General features: G+C 58.1%; 1 protein-coding gene across 3 annotated transcripts in view; it reads left to right on the top strand.

Annotated features, from left to right (window-relative positions):
- The first annotated feature begins 4,573 nt into the window (after positions 1–4,573).
- The window catches only part of PDGFRA (platelet derived growth factor receptor alpha), a 46,445-nt gene continuing 38,673 nt past the window's right edge, over positions 4,574–12,345 (top strand). Inside the window, exon 1 of one of the 3 annotated variants that reach the window (XM_074992789.1) lies at positions 4,574–4,597. The gene's annotated coding sequence lies outside the window, so the exon portion shown is untranslated. Of the gene's footprint in view, positions 4,598–4,924; positions 5,022–12,345 lie in introns of those variants that run through there. The other 2 variants (XM_074992791.1, XM_074992788.1) reach the window with 2 other exon arrangements.

A 12,345-nucleotide genomic window follows, 5' to 3' on the forward strand; every position in this document is an offset into this window, starting at 1 on the left:
AGGGGGCGCTCATAATAACGCGCTCAGCTCCCCCCCCCCACCTCCCCGATTTAATGCGCCACTGAAAATAAAACATCTGCCCGTTGCTGTAAGAGCCCCAGCAGAAAGGCTCTGGGCGAGACTCCCAACAATGTTATGAGTGAAAATAAAGGTCGGAGGAAGGGGGTGGCGGGGGGCGGGGGGAGGAACTAACTGTTGGTTTCTTTTGTCTGGCTCCCTTCCAGAGTCACTGGATCCCTGCTATTCAAAGCCAAATTATGTTGAACAAACAGACTGAGTGGAACTGGTGTTGTGGAAGAACAAAAAAAAATAATAAAATAAGTCGCGGGGGGACAGTAAATGTGTGCGCGTCAGCAGAGGGCCTGGCTAAGCTTGTCAGACTCAATAGAGATGACGCCTGGATTGCTCTGGCTCCCCTCTGCTTTGACTTCACCGCGGCCCGTGCAGTGTCTCTGGGAAGAGGAGAATCTGCTGTTGGATTCACTTGCCCGGCTAGTTGTTTAGTCTGGCAGGGCCCCCCCTCCTCCCCCGCAAAGGCGGCGACAAACGGAGGCGCGGAGAAGCCCCCTTCCCTGGCGGTGGGCGAGCAGCTTCTCCGAGTTTAACAGCTGCAAACAAGAACTGTGCAAAGGTGACATCTCGCGGGGGAGAGGGGAGGTCAGTGCCCCCACCAAACCCAAACACGATTGTTTACGTCTGTCCGTCCCGCAGCCTGTTGTGAAATGGTCCAGAGCTGGATGGAACGGTGCAATTCCGGAGCAGAAGCTGGGGGCGCGGGGAAATCGGGCAGCTTGTGAAAACGTGCAAGGGAATTTAGTTTCAGGGTTTCCCGCTCGGGGAGCAATGGGGTGCGAGGCTTGGGCTGTGAATTCGTTTCTGTCCTGCTTAGGGAGGACGTTTGCACCTTTGGGAGCGCTGCTGACTTCAGGGCAGAGGTGGGGGTGAAGCAGCCAACCCCGAGTGCCCTGCTTGGCCGGGTGGGCTCAGGCGCTCACAGGCTGGGCTGCGGCAGGAAAGCCACTCACAGACCCCTTTTGAACGACTCGCGGTCTTATGGATCCAAATACCGCGGTCGTTTATTTAAGCGTGAGGGCAAAACCAGGGACTTTCCCGTTCATTCCTGCAGCTCTCCGCCTCGGAGCCCGTCTGGGAGAGGAGCCGCCTGAGCTGGGAAATACAAGAGCGGGTATCCCTGCCTGGAAGGAACAGCCACAAGGGCAGGGCGGGCCAGAGGAGGGGTTTGCCTGAAATCAGCCAGCACCGTGCTTCAAAGTAAGCCCCCGCGGCAAACCATGCAGCACGGGTAACAATAATGAAAACCAGACCTCCGCGAGCCGAGACAAAGGACTCCAGCCCCTCTCCGGCGGACCCCGGCCACTCCCCCGTGCGCACACGGAGCACATGCAGACCGCTAGCCGCTGCCGTCAGGTTTGCGGGGCGGTAGGAGGAGGCACCAACAAACCCCCGGAGCCCAGCCAGCGCTGCCCTGCTGCAGCACCAGCAGCCGGGGGGCCAAATTACCCAACTATTAACCGGCCTAATCGCCTCGGCTAGTTACAGGCAGCCCATCCCGCCCCGGGGCCAGAGGGAGGCGCAGGAAAGGACCATTATCTACAGCAAATTGTTCCGTCTCCTGGGGACCAGTAGCGCCGCGGGGCCCCTTGGCTGCTGAAAGCTCCCAGCCCGATCCCCTGCGTACACCAGCAGCTCCGGACAGCGGCCCCTTTCCCCGCGGGGATTCCTCCCCCCACCCTTTCTGCGCTTGGCCCCACCAGCGCCATCCAGGCTTTGACGCGCCGGGGTGCAGTGTGTGCAGAGGCCGGAGAGCGCGCGGGGTTTCAGGCTGAGCGTTTGGAACAGAATAGGGCATTTGGATCCCGGGAGAGAGACTGTGTCCGCAGGGGGCAAATCGTCCCCCACCCGCATCCCTGCGCCCAGCCCCCCCTCGCCCCGTGCCACCCCGTCCGGGAGGGCGGGGGGCACCGATTTGTTCAGTGCGCAGCGCCATGCCCGGCTGAAGGCGCCCGAAGCCCGGCTGGGATGCGCCGCGTGGGAGAGCTGGTCCCAGCAGGCGCAGATGGAGGCCTGTAAAAGGCTTACGCTGTGTGTGTGGGGAGGGGCAGGCGCTCACTTCAATACACCACCCTTTGGAGAAGGCTGAGTCTGGCAGAGGCGTGGGGAACCGCACTGCTGCGGGGCGGGGGGCGGGGGGTAGTGAGACTATCCAGATGTTGAGTTGTGTTTTAAACTGGTCTCTCAACCGTCCAGGTTCCTCCTCTCCCTCCACCAACCCCAGCCCCTCCCCTCCAGGCTGGGCCTCCTGTCCCTGCCTCGGCGTTGCTCGCAGGAGCGGCCACATGTGGCGCCCCACCCCAGCAATGGCTTTGGAGCGCCCTGCAGACCCCTGGCATTGCCGAAGCCTGTCTCTCAGGCGGAGGGGGCGGGGGGCGGGAGCACAGCGGGGTAGCTCGCTCGCTCTCCCCCAGCAAATGGCCCGGAGCAGCTGAGGCGGTAGCCGGGCAGAGCCGAGCCGAGCCCTCCGGCCAAGGGCGCACATATGGTGCGCGTCTCCCGGCGCGCTATCAGCCCCAGATAAGCACAAAATAAACATCCAGCCCTGTAATTGGACGGTTTCTCGCCCCGATCCCGAGCCGGGGACGGCACAGGGCCCCTCCTAGGGCCCTAGGACCGCAGGGGGGGCAGGGTAAGGGAGGGAGGGGGCTGGGGGCAGCTCGCCTGGCGAAGGAGTGAGGTGACTGAGATAAAGGAGGTCCGCGCGCCGAGCGCTGATCCGCGCAAGAGAGTTACTGGGCGCCTCACCACCGGCGACTTCTCCTGCACGCAGCGGGTCCCTGGGGAGGCCAAGGGACTTGGGCTCCTGGTTTCCCTGAGGGCAGGAGGGGGCCTGTGGCTGGCACGTAGCCATGTTGGATTCCCCTGCGGGAGGCGAGGCGCCAGTGGCGTGGTTCATGCTCGAGGTGGCGGCCAGGGAGCCGGTAAACAAGGCGCTGGCTCCCAGCACGCCAGACTGGCCCGCGAAACCGCCCTCCGGCTCAGCGAGGTGCGTTTGCCCTTTCTCTGCCCGCGGGGGGCATATGGAAGCAATTAGCGACTGCTCGTTAATGATCATAACAAAGACATTATTCAAATGAGACAGGTAATTGCAACCAGAAGGGAAGGCCCCTGCCCCCGCGCTGCCCGGTCTCTTGTCCCCTGGCACGAGTGTCTCTCCCTCGCTGCCCGGCCGGGCCCCGCAGCACCAAATCCGCCCCCCCCCCCGGGACATCCAGGCCAATACATCCCGACGGGAACAAAGCTACTAGAGAGCCCGTGGCCGTCCTGCAGGCCACAGGGGTGGGGCCCGGCTTTTAAACCCCGAACCGCACTCTCCTTCCTTTGCGCCGCCGTCGCCGCGGCCCAGTTTGGTTCGGGCTTTGTTTCTCCTTCTCCCCAGCACCAGCGGGAAGGGCAAGGCCGTTTGCAAGCGTGCAGCTAAACCGGCTTCACACGTGTCCGGCCTCCCCCCCCCCCACACCCCAGGCCGCGCTTGCGGAGCGCTGGGAGCCTGGTGTTTATTTACAAGCATTACGGTATCCTGTTAGCATTCCGAACAAGGGGCTGTTCAGAGCTCGGCCCCGGACGATTTCCTGGAGGAACATGTGGAAGCAATAGCCAGGTTGTGCGCTCGCCCCAGCCGGGGCTGCCTGGGTGGAGGACGGGGCAGGCGGGAGGCTGCAGGCAGCGGCGGCAGCAGGCACCCTGCAAACCAAGCCCACTCCCCGCCTGGCACAGCCCTCGCTGCTCAGTCGCTTCGGGGGAGGCGAGCCCCGGAGTCTGTTTCGGGACTCAGCGAACAAGCGGCTTTTGTGAGGGACGAGGGACAGGACAAGCGCCCTGGAGCAGCGCGGCGGCAGCCGGGGGAAGCCGGGCAGGAAAAAAGCCCGCGGAGGTCAACTGAAGCCCCGTTCCTGCAGGGCGCCCCCCGCCCGCCCCAGGCCAGCAGTGAGAAGGGCCCGTCAGAGGCGCCTCAGCTCCCATTCGTGGGGCTACAGTGCCCCCTCGCCCCCGACAGCTGAATCACGCCGGCTGCAGCGAGACCCAGCCAGGGCAGACCAGCCCCGTGTGCCTCCCGCCCCGATTGCATCCCAGTCTCCGCCACACACGCTTATCTCCGGCCCATGGCAACCATCTAACCCGGCGAGATAGGCCTATCTCCTGGCTGGGGATCAAAGCGGCGGCCGGAGACCTGGCGAAAGACCCTTTCCAACGCGCCGGCCGCGTCTCTACAAGTTCTCGCTGCTCCGCGGTGGCTTTGGACCGGGCTGGACATCACAGCCCTCCCCCGGCCTTCCCTGGGGCAGCGTTACCTTCCCCAGCCCCTCCGCTCCTACCCCGGGGCCTCGCCTCTGGCTGGCAGTGCTTGGCACGTCCCGGCCACCCCACCACCCACCTTCCTCCACCCAGCCCGGCTCAGCCGGGCCACCAGCAAGCTCCCGCTTGATCCCCCGCTCGGCTGCCTCCTCCACGCCCAGACACCGCGCCAGCGCCCAGCCAGGGCAGCCGGAGCGCACGCGGAGTGGAGCGCACGGGGAGCCCGGTGGGTATTCAGCAAACTTTCCCCCCTGCAGTGCAAACCTCTCAACTTCGCCCCCCCCCCGGTTCCCCTGCCATATGGCTACTCTTGCTGTCCCACCGCCCCCGCCCGCGGCCGGCCCCCCTGCCTGCGTAAGAGCCTCTGGAGGCTGGGCGTCAGGCGCGGGGCGACCAGGGCGGCTCTTATTCTGAAGGGGCGGGGAGGGGGCTCGTTTCCTGACAACTATTGACTTAAGCAAATGATTAGTTTTGGAAGGATGGACCCGAACGTCGAATCAATTACAGGACGCGGCCGGCGAGAGCGCCGCAGTCAGCGCTGGAGGGAGCGAGGGCGGAGGAGGGGGAGGAGGAAAAGTCAGAGAGGACGTGGACGTCGCCTGGACTCTTTCTCTAGACTTTGCGTTGCGGATTACCGGGTGAACTGGAAGGTAAGGGGCGAGCCCCCGCTCCGGCCGCTCTCTCCAGGGAACCTGGCCAATCGGCTCCCCGAGAGGAAGGATCAGCCGCCCGCTGGAAGTTTGCGCCTAAGACTCCCCGGGCGCTGGAAGCTGTCGCTCCTTGGGGGGGTAGCTCTGTCCTCGCGGGGCTCGCACGGGATAGCGGAGGCCGGGAAAGTGGCTTGGCCGGGCGAGGGGAGGCTTTCCCCCGCCGGGGAGAGCCGCTGAACGGGGGGCAGCGCTCTTTGCGGGCGCGGGGCTGGGGGGCTTGGCGGGAGACAAGGGCGGAGGAGGTCGGTGTGCTCTGCGGGCCCGAGAAGGGCACAGAGGGCGCTGGCTGGGCAGCCAAGGCTGGACGCGTATCCCGATCCCCTTCGGCTCCGGAGACTGATGAATCCGGCTCTCTCGCGGCCAGAGCGCAGGGGACCGGGGAGCGAGCACTCCCGAAGCTGCGGGGCGAAGGGCCCCGCGGGCCGGAGCGTGGGAGCTGCAGCCGGGGCTCACCCACCGGGGCTGGGGGGCTCTGCCTGGAGGCGCCTGCCCCGCTGGCGGAATTGCCGCGCTAATGACAAACACATTGGGGCCGGGGCGGAGGGGTCACCCCGCCGCATTCCTGCCAGCGGGCTGCGGGCAGAGAGGCGCCCCTAGCCCCAATCCGGAGCGAAGCCCTTTGTGTGAAGCCCTGGGTCGGCGGAGCCATCTGGTAGCGGGGAGGCCGCCAAGGGCCTGGCCCAGCCCGGCCCGGCTCGGCTCTGGGGGCAGCGGACGCGGGGAGCCGAGGGCTTGGCCAAGGTAAGGGGAGGATGTGGCCAGAGTGGCTGTTTCTCGGACTCCCCATTGGCCGCCCAGGGCTTGATCTGATCTTCTTCCCCACTGGCCATCCCGCTCTTCCCTTGTCACCTCTCCCTCCCCTGCCTTTCCCTGCACCGCTCCGCTCAGCCCTCTCCCCGGCGGGATAAGCGCCTGGAGACTGTGTCTGCCGGGGCAAATCGTCCCCCACCCGGCTCCCTGTGCCCCGCGGAGGTCAACCCCCGCCCGTGCTCTCCTGGCGAGCGGAGCGCGCCTGACCTCGGCACCGGGGCTGTTACCTGGAGGCGGCCCTGTTCACACCCCCCCACCCCCAGCTGCGCCGCTCCTGCGAGGGACGTGCCGGAAAGCCCAGCAGCCCCGAGCCCTCTGCCCCGTCTGCTGCAGCCCTTGGGGTTGCGCCCAGAGGGTGTCCGGGGCCACCAGCCGTGGTGCGTTTGCCTGGATTTTGTCAGGAGCTGCGGTTGGAACTTGCTGGCCCTGACAGGCTGGAGTCCCCTGGAAACGTCCCGCGAGGACTAAAGAAATGGCTTCTTGGCTCCTGGCTGCGTTGCTCAACATTTCTGGACGGGGCCCCGGCAGCTTGCAGACACTCCTCAGGGCAGGGCTGGGGAGATTTTTGGAGCAAGACGGACCTAAGGAGGCAGCAGCCCCCGGGACTCAGCAGCACGTCGGGGACCAGAGACGGGGTAAATCCCAGAGGGCGCAGTGCTTCCCGGCTGCGCTCCTGCCTGGACCGCGGGTCTGATTCCTCTCCGCGGTTCTCAACCCTTCCTCATGCAACGTCGCCAGTGGCTTTGGCTACCTCCCACCCCGATGGCTGATCTCTGCGAAGAGCGCCCGGCCACCGCCGGCACCAAGGGCGCGCCCTGGGAGCAGACTTGGGAGTGACACCGCCTCTGGCGTGCAGCCTGTTCTCTGCGGGGAATTCGGATCGCGCTCCCCTCTCCCGCTGGAACCGCGCCGGGCGTCGAAGCTGGAGCGCTCCGGCGCTTGCCAGGTCGAGAGAGCGGCCGCCTTTATTTGCGCGAGGGAGTCCCCAGCGTGGGATCACTACAAGACTGGGCACCCCGCTTCGGGTGAATGGCCCCCCAACAGCTTTACCCCCCTCCAGGAAAGGAAGCTTTGGGGACCTGCTGGGCCATGGGCTGGGAGTCGCTTCCCGAGGGGGCCCCGAAGGCTGGGGGGGGGTAATGGGGCTCCCCCCAAGCCCTTGTTTCTCTTCTGGCTGGCGCGCCCACGCGGGGTGGCGGCAGCTTGGCGAAGGGCGTGCTATTGTTTCCCAAAACAGGAGCGAAGTGGCTGCAATCTGACGTCACGGCTGGGGGTCCTGCATTGTTCCCGGCTTCGTGCGGTCCATCCCCGCTCCTGCGCTTGGCAGCATGGCCACGTGAGGGATAGGTGTTCCCTGAGAGGTGCGGACCCGCTTCGCCTCCCGGTACCCCCGGCTCGTTTGGCCCTCGTTCCCCATGAGTCTTTCAGTCAGTGGCGAGCGCTGGCCAGACGTGAAACACCGACCCGGGGGGGTTGAAAGTGTGAATGCAAACGCCCTTCCCCCAAAGCAAACGCACTGATCCCATCAAGGCAGTCTTTGCAACGCCCAGTTGCTCCCCGGCCCTGCAGAGTGGGCGAGCTGCTTGGGGGGGGCGGGGTGAAAGTGAGAGAGCGTCACACCGCTGGGGTTTTAACTTCGGAGGGGACCCCCCCCTCGCTATCGGGGTTGGGTTCAAACGAAGGACACACACGGGCTTGTCAAACAGCCTTCACAGCCCGTTGCTCCGTTTCCCACAGACCCGACAGGATCGGCCCCTGTGCGCGCGCTGGAGTTTTCTGACCCCGCTTGGAAACTGTAACCCGCCCGAGGGAGCTGGGGCGGGGGAGTGGTTTGATCTGACGCCCTTTCCCGCAGGTTGCGAGCTCAAGCCTCGGTGCTCCCAGCGGAGGCGAACGGGAGATCCGGAGCCGCTTCAGCTGAGCCGGGCCTGGGGAGGTTGCAGGGCTCTGCCCGGTCTGTAGCCGCGCGCGGTGGGAATGTGATTCCGCGGCTGGTTTTCCTGCCAGCAATTGGTCCCGGGTGTGCGCAAGGGAAACTTCTCAGGCGCCTTCCGTAAAGCTGTGGGGGGGGGGGTCCGCTGGCGAGAGCACCTCTCCCCGTTCGGCAGCGGGGGCAGCTCGAGGAACGACCCCCCCAAACAAAGCCGGACCGCTTCCCCGAAGCGCTGAGCTGGTGCCTGCGTGGGGCGAGGTGCGCGGCGGGGGCGGGGCGTGGTGCCTGGCTGCGTTTTCCCCTGGGGAGAGGCAGCCGCAGGTTACCCAGTCCGGAGCTGCACAAGCAGAGGCTGCGAGCGGCGGTGTTGTGCTGCCCCCTGGCGGTCAGATTTAGCCTTACCTCCCGAGCCCCACAATGTTTATGCCGGGGTATGGTTGGCAAATTGTACCGTGTGTGAGTAACCTAATGCCGTCCCCATCTGTCCGTCCCACGGCTTGATTTCAGTGGGGTTACACCGCTGTGAAACTGGAGCAACACAATCAGAAATCAGTCTTATGGTTCTTGACCACAAGAATTTCCAATCTAAGGGGCCAGTCCTGCCATAGGATCTTCTAGGACCTTCTGGGTATGCAGTACTGTCCCAGATAGTAGCACTGAGACCACCTACAGGGAGATTACTGGGACTGTTCTACAACCTTAGTTAACAACCAGCTGGGCTGCATCTACAAGAGCCAGCTCTTTCAGAAAATCCAGCCCTTTTTGGAAAGAATGCATGGAGCGTTTATGCACAACAGAGCCAGACGTGTGCCACGAAGCCTCTTACTACAGGACAAGCCCAAGAGAGAAACCGACAGCACACCACTATCCATCACCTACAGTCCTCAGCTAAAACCTCTACAGCGCATCATCAGGGATTTACAACCCATCCTAGACAATGATCCCCCACTTTCACAGGCCTTGGGAGGCAGACCAGTCCTTGCCTGCAGACAACCTGCCAACCTGAAGCAAATCCTAACCAGGTACTATACACCGCGCCACAGTCTCTCTAACTCAGGGACCCATCCATGCAACAAACCTCGTTGCCAGCTCTGCCCACATATCTACACCAGCAACACCATTACAGGACCTAAGCAGATCAGCCACACCATCGTGGGTCATTCAGCTGCACATCTACCAACATAATTTATGCCATCATGTGCCAGCAATGCCCCTCTGCTGTATACATCGGACAAACTGGACAGTCTCTACGTAAAAGAATAAACACACACAAATCAGATATCAGAAATGGCAATATACAAAAACCCATAGGAGAGCACTTGAATCTCCCGGACCACACAGTAGCAGACTTAAAAGTAGCTATCCTACAGCAAAAAAATTTCAGGACCAGACTCCAAAGAGAAATTGCTGAGCTACAATTCATCTGCAAATTCGACGCCCTCAGCTCAGGCTTAAACAAAGACTGTGAATGGCTGGCTAAATACAAAAGCAGCTTCCCCTCCCTTGGTATTCACACCTCCAGATCAACTGCTGGTAGTAAGCCTCACCCTTGCTGACTGAGCTAACCTTGTTATCCCCAGCCTTGCTCTGGCTTATTTATACCTGGCGCTGCAGATTTCCAAGACCAGCATCTGATGAAGTGAGTCTGTGCTCATGAAAGCTCATGCTCAAGACTTTTCTGTTACTCTATAAGGTGCCACAGGACCCTTCGTTGCTATGCACAAAATGTGCTTTTTCGATCTGAAATAGAAAGAAACCTTCTTCTGGAAGCCCTCTTCCTTTCTCAGACCAGGAAGAAAGTCTTCTTTTGAAAGCTTCTTTAAAAGGAAAAAAGAAGTGTAGAAGTTCCAGAGGCCCTTTTTTCAAAAGAGCCATCCTCATGGTATGGGATTTTTCGATTCCCCAGCCTGTTCTTTCAAAAGAGTTGGGGCTGTGTGGACGCTCGGGGTCTTAGTACAAGGTCAGCTTTTGTGTGTGTGGTTGTGCTCTTTCAAAAGAAGTTTTTTTCAGAAGAAATCCTCCAGAAGAATTTCTTTCAAAAGATCACTGTAGTATAGATGTAGCCCTGGGGTTTCACTCATACAATAGAGACTCGTATGCTGAGGTCCCAGGTTCCATTTCTGCTGCAGCTGATGGAGGGTCTAGTGGTGTACACCATGGCAAAACCCTCTTGAAGTTAATCTCACTCCCCTCCAGGGCCACATCAGTGGATTCAGAGACAGGAGCAGGCAAAAACAATAGGACAGAAACTCAAGATTTGGAGTCTGTTCTGGTCTGGCTATGGTCTGAAGAAGTGGGCCTGTCCCACGAAAGCTCACCTAATAAATTATTTTGCTTGAGTGCTACTTGACTGCTTTTTGTTTTCAAGATTTGGAGGTTCATCTTCCATTTGGCTCAAGCAAAATTTGAACTATGGAGATCTGACCTTACAAAAATGCCCCAGAATCAGGGAGGAATTACCTTCAAGCAAGCATCTTCATTCTTATATTTTATCTGTTTTTTTTATTATTTTTTTTTATTTTTTAAAGAAAAGTTTCTGGCTGAGCAATTATACGAATGACGAGAAATACCCTGTGTGTCCAAAAATTTGATAGGAGCTTCAAGAAACATGAAAGCTTATTTTAAAGTTAAAGGGCTTTTGGCCCCTCCCTGCCCAAATACCAGGTCCCCCTATCCTTTGTCAGAGATCAGCTTACTTGTAAATTAAGGCCCTGATTCTGCAGTTACATCAGTGTGTGCACGGAGGGGACACATAAGAGTCTGCCAGCGTGGCTGTGCTGTAGCACTGGGGACATGTTTGCTATCATTTGCCACCAGCTGTGTAGGCTATAAAGAGATCTTTGCACGGAAGGATGGTTTATACAGATTTTGGTACAAAGGAAGGAAGGGCATAGTAATGTGCTTTTTCAATTTCGTTTTCTTTGTATTGTATTCTAGGTCCAAACAAGGGTTTAGATGCATAGTATATGCTGATAGGCTTGAGCCAAAGAGATTTGTTTCAGGTGTTTCAAAGAGCGGTGTTCTCTGAAGACTGCCTCACTGGGGCCCACAAAAAGTGGCAATAGTTTAAACTACAAAAAGACAGAACTCCCCACTACTCCCTGCCTACAAGTTAACCCTTCCTCTGGGTTTCCTACTTCAGAGGATCTTCTCTTTTTCACATTTTTAAGATTCTGAATCTGCAGTTTGATCTACAAAGGGAAATCTTGATTCCTGTGCTCACTTTGTGTGGTCAAAGGGGCCACCATGGATCAGACTACAGGATCAGGGCCTTAGATTGTAAGCTCTTTCGGACAGAGATTGTTGTCTATGTCTCCTGCGTAGTGCTGCACACACCTGAAGAACTTAATACAGAGTGAGAATTATTATTTACTAACTGCTGTTTTGCTCTGAGACAGTAGAGAGATTCAGGCTACCCTGAATGTAAATAGTCTGAAAAGGGCAGTGGAGCTTCCCTGTGCCTTAAGAAAAATAATACTTAATTTTAAACTGCATTTTGTTAGTGTGTTTTGGTTTGCTTGGTCCTTTTCTCTTAGCATATTTATGGAAAAGACCAGTGTGCAGCAGAGGGTCTTGCTTTTGGGGAATCTTATAAGGAAAGGAGCCAATGACCAAGAACAGTTACAGGTGGCCTTGTCCATATATTTAAATCAATAGGGCAAAGCATGCCATTTTTCATTCAATGATTTCCTTTTCTTAACTTGTTCCAACCTTTCTGGAAAAAGCTGAGAGCTTCCCTGGGAAGTCAGTCTTAGTGAGAACTTGGACTAAAATCATCAAACTCATTCCCAAATTAAGCTAATCTCATCATTCATTGTGTTTCCAAAACCTGAAGAGATAATTGTATTTGGAACTGATTCTGCAGCAGTCTCCACTAGCACTGAAGATGTAGTCTTTCTACAAAACTATTGCTCATAGGAAGTTAAAATCATTCCTATATAATATGACAGTTTCAAGATGATCCATGGAGACTTGGAGTCTGTTGAAATTCCATCTGACACGTGGAGGCTGACATTCCTTTCTGCCAAACAAATGCAGTTTGCCTGAATTAGTATGGATCAACATTGCCATCATGCGGTCGGTTGGATTAAATGCAGGTGACTGGTATGCACCAGGACATACAGCTGTTTTCTGTAATTTTGCAATGGATATACAATTCTACTTTCCTGGTGCAGGTCTTTGCCTTATTTATAACAGTGTTAAAAAAGGATATAGCTCTTCCTCCCTCATAGTGCTGGTGCTTTCCCTCCAGGATATGGCGGAACAAGTGACTGGGTCTCATTATTTTCTAGAGGAATTTTTCCATCAAGCTTCACAACATACTGGATACAAATTTCACCAAATTTTGTTTTGACTTATACACTCAACAGTCAATGGAAGTACTCCTGATGATAAGCGCTGCAGATGATAGTTTGTCAGATTGGATCATTATACACAAAGGTGTTGATTATATCCCTTTCATGACTTAGTATCGTCAGAATAAGTAACTGAAATGCTAACATTTAATCTAGACCATTTAAA

The sequence above is a fragment of the Carettochelys insculpta genome, chromosome 4 (assembly GCF_033958435.1).
Source record: "Carettochelys insculpta isolate YL-2023 chromosome 4, ASM3395843v1, whole genome shotgun sequence".
NCBI lineage: Eukaryota > Metazoa > Chordata > Testudines > Carettochelyidae > Carettochelys > Carettochelys insculpta.